The sequence below is a fragment of the Camponotus floridanus genome, unplaced genomic scaffold, assembly GCF_003227725.1.
Source record: "Camponotus floridanus strain SB8 unplaced genomic scaffold, Cflo_v7.5 scaffold6, whole genome shotgun sequence".
NCBI classification, from domain to species: domain Eukaryota; kingdom Metazoa; phylum Arthropoda; class Insecta; order Hymenoptera; family Formicidae; genus Camponotus; species Camponotus floridanus.
This window is the reverse complement of record NW_020229769.1, coordinates 1,873,572-1,886,690: the sequence shown is the minus strand read 5'-3', so window position 1 is coordinate 1,886,690 and position 13,119 is coordinate 1,873,572. Positions and strand designations below refer to the sequence as shown.

The 13,119-nt window shown below is 42.1% G+C and overlaps 1 protein-coding gene across 5 annotated transcripts in view; it reads right to left on the bottom strand.

Annotated features, from left to right (window-relative positions):
* The window catches only part of LOC105252032, a 99,202-nt gene that overhangs the window by 74,472 nt on the left and 11,611 nt on the right, over window positions 1-13,119 (bottom strand). Inside the window, exon 1 of one of the 5 annotated variants that reach the window (XR_003123471.1) lies at window positions 1,585-2,132. The exons of the other annotated variants lie outside the window; for them this stretch is intronic. The gene's annotated coding sequence lies outside the window, so the exon portion shown is untranslated. Of the gene's footprint in view, window positions 1-1,584; window positions 2,133-13,119 lie in introns of those variants that run through there. 5 annotated transcript variants of the gene reach the window in all.

The following is a 13,119-nucleotide window of genomic DNA, read 5'->3' as shown; positions in this document are numbered from 1 at the left end:
CGCGTATAGCGTCTGTCTCGACCTGTCGCGGGTTAAACGGCTGCCGTCGGAACAATGTTTGACATTTCCGCTTTTCCGACTGACAGGAGCCAACCGTACCTACTGTAACGAAAAGATTTCCGATAAGTTTTGCCGGATTATCACATGTTCAAAATATTTTCTTTTAGTTATCAGTACTTTATATTGTATCGCTGTTGTCAAAATACACAATTTAATTTATTATATAAGAATGAGTATCAATCAGTACTTATTTTTAAATTAATTATTATCTCAATTTAGTTTATGTTTATGCTTTTATCTACGATTTCTATGTAGAATTTTAAGTTATTTGTAAATCTGATGCGACTCTAATCACGATTTTTTTGCACAATAAAAATGTTTACATTGCAAATAGTGCATATTTTGGCCACTTATTTAGTTAATTTAAATATATTAGAGAAACATCTATAAATGTTATTAATTACGGTATAATAAGACATATGTTACATATATATATATATATATATATATATATATATATATATATTTTATCGTTTCTATTGTTTTCAATAGAGTATCATACAAAAACACAAACTTTAATTAAATATGTAATAGTTAATACGTAAATGATTGTTAACGTAATCTAAATTTTAAACGTAAACATGATTAAGATATCTAATATTAAAATATTTGATGAATATTTTAACACATCTATTTTAGAAGCATGTTTTACAGTTTCATTTATAACAAAATTGCACGATGTATTTTGTATCAACCGACCGATTGTTCCACTTTATTTAATTAAATAATTATATGTGCACTATTCACTTATCGCGTATTTTATGTCGCAAAATTCAAATTTCTTACACGATCTTATTATCACTCAGATATATATTATAATTGCTGCGTTTACGCGAGTTTATTTTGTTATTATTTCTTGACGTGAGCACAGTTAACACCAACACATTACACCTGTCATCGTTGACATCACCACACGACCAAGAATTTTTCCTTCGCTCGAAGCGCAACTAATCTAAGGGGAAACAGTCCGTGTATTACGGACATCGTGAGATGTGAGAGATAACCGATTCGATCACTAGCGAAAGATATGTCATTTCTCGAACTCACAACATATTTATCTACTGAAAGAAAGTAAGTGTTATCGTAAAATCCCTTAATTGTACATAAAACAGTTCTTGCATGTATTTTTCGTTACTCCAAACAAAAAGCTTTCGCTACATTTTACTTTATCAATACGTGAACATAAAAATTAATATGCACTTCTGTTAATCCCTCTGTTGCAGAATTGTTTCTCCCTTCTTCCCTTATATATGTATACCTTTTCTACGATATAAATTATACTGTAAAATTCATCATGCGACATAAAGTTCCACGTATGTTTATCTTTTCGCGCGTGCGAATCGCGTTTGCCCTCCTTAAAATAATTCACACAACAACTCGCGGATTGTCTCGCGTGCCTCGAGGGAAGAAGATCGTTGCGCGCGAAGCATGCTCGCGAGTCAGCAACAAGACGCGCGGAAACGAAAGGAACGAAACGAATCCAAGCTTCCGATGCTTCCCTTAGTTCGTCGATTGCAAACTCACCTGTTTGTCGCGCCGATCCCGAGGAGACAAGTTCGGAGGACGAGGACGGGTAAGAAGACGTTCACAACATCGGCGCACTCGAAGCCGGCAGGATGATCCTCTTCGATTCTCTCTCACTGCAAGCTCTCGCGCGAGCTTTCAACATCACAGTATCTACAACGTCGCGAGCCGCGTTAAGAAGTCCTCCTCCCCCCCCGGCACCTTCCGTCGCGAGAATTTCTTTCTGGTTTATTGAAAAAAAAAAAAAAACTTTCTTTTCCTTCCTTTTTCTAAATATACTTTAAACAAATTGTTCCTTCTCTCGTCCTTTTTCTCGGCTCGCGCGCGCGGCCCCGGTGCCTCTTTTTGCGTTCGGGGCTCCCGGCCTGACGAACGTGGCCGATCAGCGCGCGGGTAGAGAGAGCTTGGGCTGCGTGGCGGAGCGCGAACTTTCGGGCTTGCGGGCGCACTGGCGCACACGGCACACTCGCACCGCGTAGGCGGAGAGAGGAGAAGCTCCGGCGGATGCTGTAAGCCGAAGGGAGAGAACTACGCGCGCCGGCCAGCGGCGGAGCAAGCCGGTGGGGCTCCTCTTGGTCACTCGCCCCGTACAGTGGCGCCCCTGCCGCGCGCAATCGCAAGCTCGCCGTTGCTTCTCCTAGGCGCGTTACACGAGCGACGAGGACGACGACGAGGACCGAGAGATCGGGAGGAGGCGGTGGGAAACGAACGAGAAAGAAGATCCGCGCGCCGACCGAAGAGAAGGACCGGCGAGCGGGCGAGCGAGGCGGCGGACCGACGAAAGGAGTCCGAGGGTGGGAGGGAGGGTTGGTGCGCGCGAGATACGGCACTCGTACCCGGGAGAGGGATAGAGAAAAGTGCTACGGGTAGCAGGACCGCCCCTTGGCGCTGGCTCTATGCGGGAACTCCGACTGCCCGGAGCGGTAAAATTGAAGATTTATGCGAGACGCCGTTTACGTCGATTAACGCTACGCTATACTGCCCACCCCGGTGCTCGCCTGTAACTTATTTAAGAATCGCGATCGCGCGTTTTTCACGGAGATCGTATTAAACGCGATTGCTGAATATTCGAGGCACGAGCGAGGACCTGAATCATCAATCTTGACGTTCCGCGTACTCGCGAGATTCGTCATTCGTCTACTCGCCAATGAGATTCATTTCATATCAATGACAAATATATCTATAACGCGTGCTTCGTATTGAAATTATTTATCGCCCATCGGCTTTGCAATTTTTCAATTTTTACTTAATATTCATTTTCATATCAATCTCAAGTAAAAACCTTATTTGATGCCATAAACGCATATTTATCAGAAATATGAAGAAAGATACGAAGTAATAAGGCAGGTTACAAAATCTGGCTAAAGCGAAATTTCAATCGAAAAATATTTAAATGGAACGTCTTACCCCCGGGGCGACAATGGCCTCGCCAGCGTTCCTGAACGAGTCCATCCCGAGAAAGACGATAGCAACGGGCGAATCGGCGGTGCGACGAAGAAGATCCCGATCGTGTAAGCTCGCGACGGAATCATCGCTGGTGGATGTACAGAGCGGACAAGGGTCGGAAGGGGTGAGTCGCGCTCGAGGGAGAGAGACGGCGCGTCGCTCTTCCGATCTGAGAGCGACGAGGACGCGTCGACGGACGATACGAGCGCCACCGAACTCGTTCGAGACAGCGCCGGACAGCGATCAGGAGAGGAAGACGGAGCTTGCGGAGGCCGCGGTAAGGGTGAAAGAGAGAAAAGCTTGCACGCCGGAGGGATGGCGTGACGCAGACGGAAGCAGATGAGACAGCAGGGGCTAGACAAGAGAGAGAAGGAGCGAGAGAGAAGAGCTCCCGCTGCAGGCTGACCATTGCGCTCTTACCCTTTATGAAGGTGTACATGAAGAAGGAGAGACAGACGCGACGAGGACAGGTGCGAGAGAGCAACCACGTTTTATCACACCGACGACTCCTCGCGTATGTGTGAGTCATGCGGATACTTCAACGCCTAATATCGGTATTTCCGAGGCAAGGTGGTGTGAGTTCGATATATATCAACCGGATACCTTCGATATTCACCTTCGAAAATTCGGATAAACGCTAAAAATTCGAGAAAAAAGCCGCGACTTTAAAGTTACTCTCCTTCGCTCCTTCCCTCTCCGTCCCTTTTATTGTTTAGTCGAACGAAAAATCAAGCTCGGAGATTGAATATTTTTCAGCGCGCGCGAAAGAACGTAAACTTTTACCGCGCGATTACCGAGGAACGCTCGACATTACATCGATCCCAGTCCTTTTTTTACAGTCGCAACACGCATCCGGAGCATTACAAAGTTTTCGCGTAATTAAGCGTGAATAAACAAGCGAACGAACCTATAATTTAGTCGGTCACTCGCCGGCAGGACGAAAGCAGCGCGAGAAGGACGGCGAGTGTGCTCGGTCATGCGCGATCGCCGGCAAAAGAGAGGCTCCGCTACCCTTTCGATACGCGAAACGAGGACACGCGCAACCTCTCGCCGCGCGCGCGATAGGGTGGCCGGACATGTAGTGGTGAAGCGCCGGTGGGTTGTGTTGGTGCAACCCGAAGAAAAATCGCCGCGAGTCTGTAGACTCCTGTACGTGCGTACTAAGGGGTTGAGAACGTCTGTGGTAGTGAAAGGGTTGCTGGACAGTGGCGAGCTCTTGCTTAGGTGGCCGCCGGCGGAACTAACGAGAAAAGGGGTTGAAATCTACCACCTTTGCTCTCTAATAATGCATCATCCTCCGCTTCTCCCTTTTATGCGTCTAGATATATCAGCGCGATACTAGATATCGACTATCACTCGAAGATGTGCGATGTCGTTCTTACTTCTTTTTTTCTGAACAATTTTGTATAATATCTTTTGACGCAAGATATACGAAAAAAGTTAATTATAATATCACGGTTATTGTAAGCATAATGATCCTACGTTATGTAGAAAGCATAATTTATTATAAAATATAATTAGTTTAATACAAAATAATTTCAATAATGAAAAACGTGACATAATATTCCTAATTAAGAGCCGAAAGCTTTTTCTTGTATCTTCGAATTATAGAAAATAATCCATATAAAGTTTATTTAAATCTCTCGTCGCATATTACGATGCATATCAAATATCAAAATTAATGTTAAAAATGAATAGCTTGGGAAAAAATGCGGCAAACAGTAACAGTCTTGACACAACGTGTCAATTTTATTCGACCTCGTTATTATTGTATGCTATAGAGAATCGTATTATTTAAGTTCGGAAATTATTAATTGCAAATGAGGCAAATTTTTCGCAATGATTCGATATTCATGGAGCAGTCTTTTTATTATCGAAACGGAGGGAGTTTTCATCACGATAAGCGAACAAAAGAGCAAAACTACGAAGTGGTGTATTCGATTTAGAACCGGCGTCTCAGTGTTATACCACTTTTTGCACCCCTCTCCCACTCCGTGTAACTCCAACCCCGAAAAGCCCACTTACCCAATCATACCCCAATCTACCGCTGGCTCAGCGGCGGCGTGCAAAACTCTCGATCAACCGCCAGTATTTTTATCCCAGCAGTTTTTAAGGTCACTTGTTGCTTCTTACTATGCGCGCTAGTGCCGCGAAAGGAATCTCGCGACGCCCTCCTTAGATTCACTTTTTCTTCCAGCGCAACGTTAATAATTACAGCTACGCGAATGTGAAAAAAGGGATAGTGAATTGAATTATATAACGTCTAACGAATGAAACATCGCAAAACAATCATGATTAGCGGCATCCCTTAGTATAGATTTCTCCATAAATTCTGATTCATAAGCCGCTATATATTTATTGACAAGTTTTTTCATCAATTTGTAATCCAGATAATTCTTCATCCTCGCGTTCTGCGAATTTTAGATACATGTTTAATACGGCAAAATTATTCATCGTATTACAATACGCTTTGTGGATCAATTAGAATAATAACGAATCCTCATCGAGAAAAATCGAAGCGCGTTAGGAGGCTTTCATGTAGCATTTAGCGCGCATTAACGAGGAAATCGAGCCGGGAAACGCACGCTCGTTAACCTGCTCTAATAATCGCGTCTATATTTGGCGAAAGAAGAGAACACAAGTATGGAATCGGTTATAATCCGGCGCAACCAGCCCCGTGTGCATTTTCAATCGACGAAACTTCCCTTTTGCCCGCGACGCCCGCCTTGCCGCTTTACGTTCTCCACGTTCTCCCGGTTGTTTTTCTCAAACGGCGATCGCGATGTTTGCATTCCGGCCCGCACGATCGCTCGGGCTTTCTTGGCGCGATGGCGCGAACGCACCCCTTCACCTAGTTTCACCCTCTTCTCTGTTGCAGCTGCGCACGATATCCGATCAGTGGCCGGTATTTTTATTCGTAGATTTTAAGGTCACTTGTTGCTTGTTTAGTTATGTCGGCGTACACACGCGCCGTCAACACACGGGCGCATGGATCGGCTGCCCGAATGTGTGCACGTGTATGTATGTGAGCGCGCGCGCGCGCGCGCGCAGGTATGCTCGCCGAACGTCCGCTCTCGTGTATCGTAATGCACGTGGACAAAGCAATCCGCCGACATGTGTTGAGGATGCTACATGCACGCGTTGGATTGTGTACGTGGCATCGGACCGATAGGTGGACGCCCTGTCGATTTCATTTCCCCCCATCGAAGCATCGGGTGGCGAGGGGCGCGCCGGCGGGGTTGAGCGTTCCACTATTTTTTTCTGGCTTTTTGCCCCTTTTTTCCGGGGCGTCCGGATTTCGCGTTGCGGTTTTTTTGCGCAGCTTTCGCTACTCGCGCGCGGTGCTTCTACTCCCTCGCGCTCCCTCGCTTTCGCTACGCGTTTCGTCCGTCTCTATCCCCGTCTGTCTCTCTCCTCGCCGCTCGCTACGTCTATCGAAACGTCCTTGTCTCTCTTACCGCTTCTTTTCACACTAGTTTTCTCTCTTTTAAAACCCCTATTCTCTCCCCCTCTCGCTCTATTTTTTCTGGCTTTTGCTTTTGTTTTTTGTCAACCACCGTTTGCCGCGTTGCGCGTTCGTTTTGTTTAGTGAGTTATGTCACGGCCACCAAATCGATCTTCGATGTCTGAATGCGTGCAGTTGGAATTACGCTTGTAAAGCAATGAAAATTATTGCTGCGATACTTAAAAATGTAGAACGCGGCTCTTCCTGCGAGATCATTATTTCAAACTGATAGATTAATGGCCAACGTTCACGCGTATGCATCAACAAGTTTCATCGACATTAGGAGGAGCATAAAATTTTATTTTCTATCGAAAAATATCTTATAGGAAAATTACCGCTTTAAAAGCTCGAAAGAAAATTTATTTAATGTCGGATTTATATACTCGATATTGACTTACTTCTTGATTCGCATTCGCATTTATACCGAAGCAATAGTTTAATGGCAAGAAGTGGCCATGTGTAGTCATGTATGCAAAACAGAATACATGCACGCGAATGTAGTGGTTGATTTGCGAGCGTCCAGCTTCCATAGATCGAGCAGATCAATGGCATCGACTCCCTAGAGTCAGTCTTTTCTCCCATCCTACTCCATCAAGTTGTAATGTACATGTGCGTGATCCGCTAGAACCGAGCGACTGACATATTCGATTCCGATTATCGAATGCGTGTTGTCGTAAACAGGTGCAATCGGGAAACCTTAAACACGGCTTAACGGTTTAACAGTCATTCACACTGTCGATTCAATGATAAATGATCTTTGAGTCTCAATATCTATCTCTCTCTCTCTCTCTCTCTCCTCCTTTTCCTTCTCTCTCTCTCTCTCGCTCTCTACCTGTCTCTTTACTAAATAAAGAACCTTTCTCTAAATTAATGTGCGATATCTACATAATTGCAACAACTATAATATACGTATAAGAGCGACTTGCTTCTTTATTTTCCCATTTTAACATAAAATTTTCAAAGGAAACCTCAAACAGCGGTGCAGACTTCTCCTTGAAAATACATCGCGCTCGCTCGAGAAATTGAACGCGCCGTTGAAAAAGATCCGTGGTCGACGAAACTCAAAATACTCCATCATGCATTGAATCGCTATTAAAACATCAGGGAAATGAAAAATGCCTTATATTCTTGCGCGGTCGTTCTCGCGTACGCAAAGTGGACGGTTCGTAACTGGAATTTGCATTCGCGTTGATAAATCCCTTACTCCTTATTCGATGCGCATTCGGCATCCCTTAACTATCGCGCGGAAAAGTCTAAAGTGCGAGACGGACAAACGGACGGACGGATTGGTGAACCCGTTGCTGGCGGTGACAGCCACGGTATTAGCATTCCTACTCCGACCAGTAACTTCGTACTCAATGATATGCCACAACGAGAGAAACACGTATATACGCGCGTATACATATACTTATCTCTACCTGCATATACAAGCGCGCTCACATATATATACGCATGCATATGTACACGAGATGGATTCGTAACCGCGGCGCCGACGGAGGATATTGGGGTGCTTTCGTACTCGTTTCACCATAATAATTCGCCGGCATACAAGTACATGCGTACCTAACGTTTGCACGGAGGTCGTCGAGCTACGTCGGTTGAAAGGTACCGGTTCAACTTGGCGCTCCCCTTCTCTCCGTCCACTACCCTCTTTTTCTTTTACCCTGTGCTCGCTCCATCGTCCCCCTCTCCCCCCTCCTCCTCCTCCTATCCGCCGCTTCTGCTTCTCGCTTTCCCTCGGCCTGGACTGCAGTCAAACAGAGTCCTCCACCTTTGACCATTCGAATTAAACCTTTTAACTGTCGCATTGTTTTTGATGGCTCATTTTCTCCCGCGAAATTGTTATTTAAACTCATTTCGGATTACGTCGGGCGACCAGCTCGACTTCCGCTCGTTTCGCCTCGCTCGATCACTTTCACTCGAATGTATAACGTTTTTGCTCGTTTTAGCAGTCTCCTTTTTTCGTTTTTCGTTAATTTCTGTTTTAGCAATTATTCATGGATCAAATAATATCAAAGTTATTAAGATTCTTAGAATAAAACTGTTGATGTAATTTCAAGCCAAGTGCAACAGCTAGTACAGCTAATACAGCTCAACGTCAATAGTTTAGGATAAAATCATCTATGAAATACATTCGAGTAGCTGCGTTTGAGTCTTTGTGTATTTAATTTATTTGATTGAACCATATCCTTAAACATTAAATATCGCCTTTGGGAGTTTGTAATTGTACAAACGATATCCTAAATAGCATCTGAGTTACATTGGTTTTCAAGTATACCTAAATACGCAACTAAACTTTAGAGTTGTTAAAATGTAAATATACGTATAACGCGTGTATTATATGTAACCGATTGCAAAATACGTGCAATTTAACCTAGAGAAGAATAGCGTATCTATGAAAACGTATATCAACCGAAACTGTTGTATAGATTCACGTCGAAACTTCGCCGTCTTCGTCCCGATTCCATCATCGTTGGCGAATCCGTGGGAATTTCGGCAACGAGCTACGCTTTGTCCCATCCCGCTACTTGCGGCCTAAACCGAAGCGAATTGCGGCCGGGTATGAAAGCTTTCAGAATAGGCCCGGGTTTGCTATATTAGCCCGTAGTTAGATTTTAGTTTAATGATTTCCGCCGGACAATGTCCGCGGTAATGGCGTCCGAATCCTGTTCGCCTCGTTCTACCCGAGCACATTCTCCGAATGGTTCCGCGGCGTGAACCCGCAACACGTTCCTCCGCGCACTCAGGCACGCGCGCACCTCCGCACGCTCCACACACGCACACCCGCACATACGCACCGTCGCAAAATGCATCCGTAAGTGGCGGCACTTATTGACGTTCGCGCGTCCACGATCTTAACAATGCAGATTGAAGGTACGCTCTCCAGAGTGCGGGGACAACGGACAAATCCGGTAACTATGACGACCGATTGTCGTCCCTGGAAACTTGCTCACGTTACGTTTGTTCAGAAATGCTTCAAGCTACCCAGGCGTTCAGCCTCGATCGTCGCAGAAGCTTCGATCCTTTCTGAATAAAGTAGCGAAAATCGTCGAGGGCATGGATGCAAACCTCTCTGAAATGTTCGAAGATTCAAACGTCTCCTTCGCATTTTTCTCGCGATCGAATAATTTTATAATGCTTTCGAAAAGAGGAATCTAATGCAACTATATACATGTTAAAAATAAATATTTATATTATTATATTAAATTAATATAATTAATATATTAATATAATTAATTTTAATTAATTATCTATTTGTACCATGCTACACATTTTATTTGAATCTTTGAGATTTTTCGCTGCGAAATATACTATTGCTTAATAATCCCTCGTAAAAATAACCGTTGGAACTGTTAAAGGGCCAGTGTCTCGAAAGGATATCCGGCTCTTTAAAACGACACACGTAATTCTCGCCAACGTCTTCGTTACAGTGAGTGAATATCCCACGCACATGAGGTCTCGCTTCCTTGTGGGGAAACCCCCAACAGGTGCACCCCACGCCAAGATAGACACGCATCGTGCTTACCCCCTCGAGCGATGCGCCTTTAACGCATGGTAGATTCCCAACCGACCATCTTGCACGCACAATCTCGAGTCGGTTATTTCTTATCTCGTCTTAAAATGACCCAACTGTCCCTTCGTCAAATTTAACGGTTTTACTGGTGTCTTTTAACACGTCTGCAAATAATATTGAGATAGTTTTGATAAGCTGATGAGAGACAACTTATTTTCAGTCGCGGTAATATACTCTCTTATAAATGTCCATATAAAATAAGATTTGTATGAAAGTATCTGAATCGGGAAACGCGCCGCGTTTATGTCCGCTTCATTGAGCAGATGAAATTTACATCGTATTTTAAATACAATAAACACTGATAAAAACAAACTGTGGCGAACTGATATATCCGCGTAGCGATTGGTTTAAAGTGGTTTAAAGGGAGGCCGATAGTATCGAATTCTCTTTTTGATGCGCAGCCAAGAATATTTTTCCTCATAATATCCAAGCGTATGCACAGATAACAGATTAATATTCAAACAAATAAATATTTATTTTGCAATCAGGCAGCAACAGGTAGCAACGTAATTAAAGCGTGCAGTTTAAACATTATTTTAACAACGTTTCCGGGCACTGACAGGTATGCGATAATTATTGATGGCAATTAGAGGTGTGCGGTAATGTGGGATTATGCGGATTTATAATTTAATCGATATCATAAAGTGATATTTAGTTTTTCTGTTTTATACAACGAGATCAGCGGCCACAGAAAATTTAACTAAAGCATCAGGCTTTTATTGGAAATTATAAATCGCGCACGGCCTGTTGCACATTCTGTTTAATTACTCGTATAACGTTAAGTTTGGCTTGCGTAGTAGAATAGTAGCTCGATTTGCTGTTTCAACAAATCATCAAAAATACTTATTTTTGTACACGAATAAGTTCTTGAAGAACAAGATTAAATTTTGTTTACACATAAAAAAGTGATCATCTTTTGCTCTTTCTATTCTTGTTTAACTTTCCATTGAAATTTACTGTTTTTACGTAATTTGCACAGACCTTTTTACTTCGCATCACAAAGATCTTCACCCCTTCGACGTAAAGTCCCATCATTTCGAAGGTTATCCGCTTCATAAAAATGTGAAATAACGGCATACACGTTATATATTCTGCAGGTGTCTTTTATGTTCTCATTACCGGCCGAAATAAATGACTTTATAGCACAAAGCAGATATGACCGTTTGGCGAGCGAGTCTCTTTTGAACAATTGCGTAGTTTTTACAATGAAGGAAAGAAATCTGGTTTATGGACTTGTCGATTCGCGACCAGATAGACAGATGTAGAATTATATAACACGCACACCCACACCCACAGATATATATATATATATATATATATATATATATATATATTTGCACTAATGTTAAAACATTTTATCGTATGTCAATTTGAGCTATAGATACAAATAATAGAGTTTTACATGCAAATCCACATCTAATATGTTACTTACTACTAAGTAACCGTAAGGGACAGAGATTCCAATCAAGATATGCTACTTGCTTCGAAACAACAGTATCTTAGTGCGGTGTTATCGTGAGGGGACTATCTTTATCCGCTATAACCTTCGAGATTCATTGTATTCATGGCCTAAGGAACATTCAACGAATAATAAGCCTAGTGGTTGTGCGTGGACAAGAATTATCGCTATGCGGTTAGAAAGGTTTCGTAATGATTATCTGAAAGCTTTTAATTGTAATTTTTAATCTTTTAAGCTTTACCGATTATAAATCATAAATTTTCAATTTCTGCAAATATCCCAAGCTATTAAAATATTAAATTCCAAAATATAATAATAAAAATAAAATAGCATAGAATTAAAATCGTAAATATATTATTGCTAAAAGACTGTATCGCATCATGCCTCATCAATTGATGCAGAATCGAAAATAATTACAACAGGGGAGGATTAATTTAGATTACGCTAATGCGTATCATTTATTACTTGGAAATCAAAAATACAAACGAATGCCATTGATAGAGTGCTTTTTAATTAAGCCGTCTTGTAAATTGCTCTCTGTCGAGTTGGCACAGTGGATCACTTCACGCTAATTTTTCGCTGTTAATTACAAGTATTTGTTTGATTATCGACACCGTGGCAAGTCAATAATAAAATCACGAACCGCGTATAATTGTTTTTGTGATCATGAACATTTTGTCAATTTCAAACGCTGCCACTGTGATTCGATGCGCGCGGTTTCGCGAGTACTCACTTTAATCGGCGAGAAAAATGATGGGAGGGGATATAAATCGATGGAAAAGCCCAGTGTGAGCGGGAAAAGTGTCGGCGACACGCGAGCGTACAATGAGATATTAATACTCCCATTTGGTTTCGATTTCCTGGAAAAACGTTTGATGGAGATAAAATTACCGGCAACAACGGTACAGCGCCACAATAAATCAACCGCATATCCACCGTCATTTCCATTGTATAAAATCCGGCCAATTATGCGGACTCGATGAGGATCGTATCGATCATTATCTTTGATTTCATTAATGATAAAATTTAGAATGAAAATACCTCATGACATATTTTTGAACGTTACATCGTTAATGATCAGTGCATGTGTTTATCCTCTCAGGACTGTTAAACAAATTCTTTATATTTCAAACATTATTCTCCGAATAATGAATTTAATTGGCATAAATAATTTTAAACTAAATTAAGTCTAAAAATAAAAATAATATATCTAAAAATTTACTTTGACATATATTTCATAATTAAAAGATATTCTTCAAAATTAGAGACCTACATGGAAGGGAGAGGCAATCACAAAAATTTATGAATATTTTATCGACGTTTCAATTACAATTTCAACTCCATTCAATCACTATATGACTTGTTCCGATATGTTATATACACGCATCTCATTCCACGAAACAGACGCGTCTTCGCATTTGCAGAAAATTGAAAAAATATGACTTTGTCAAAACTCTCGACACTCAAGTTTTCATGTCAAACAAGATCGTATGCTGAGAGCCTAACCGTGACTCGTCCTGGACACGATTGCGTTCACATTCAATAGGGTCA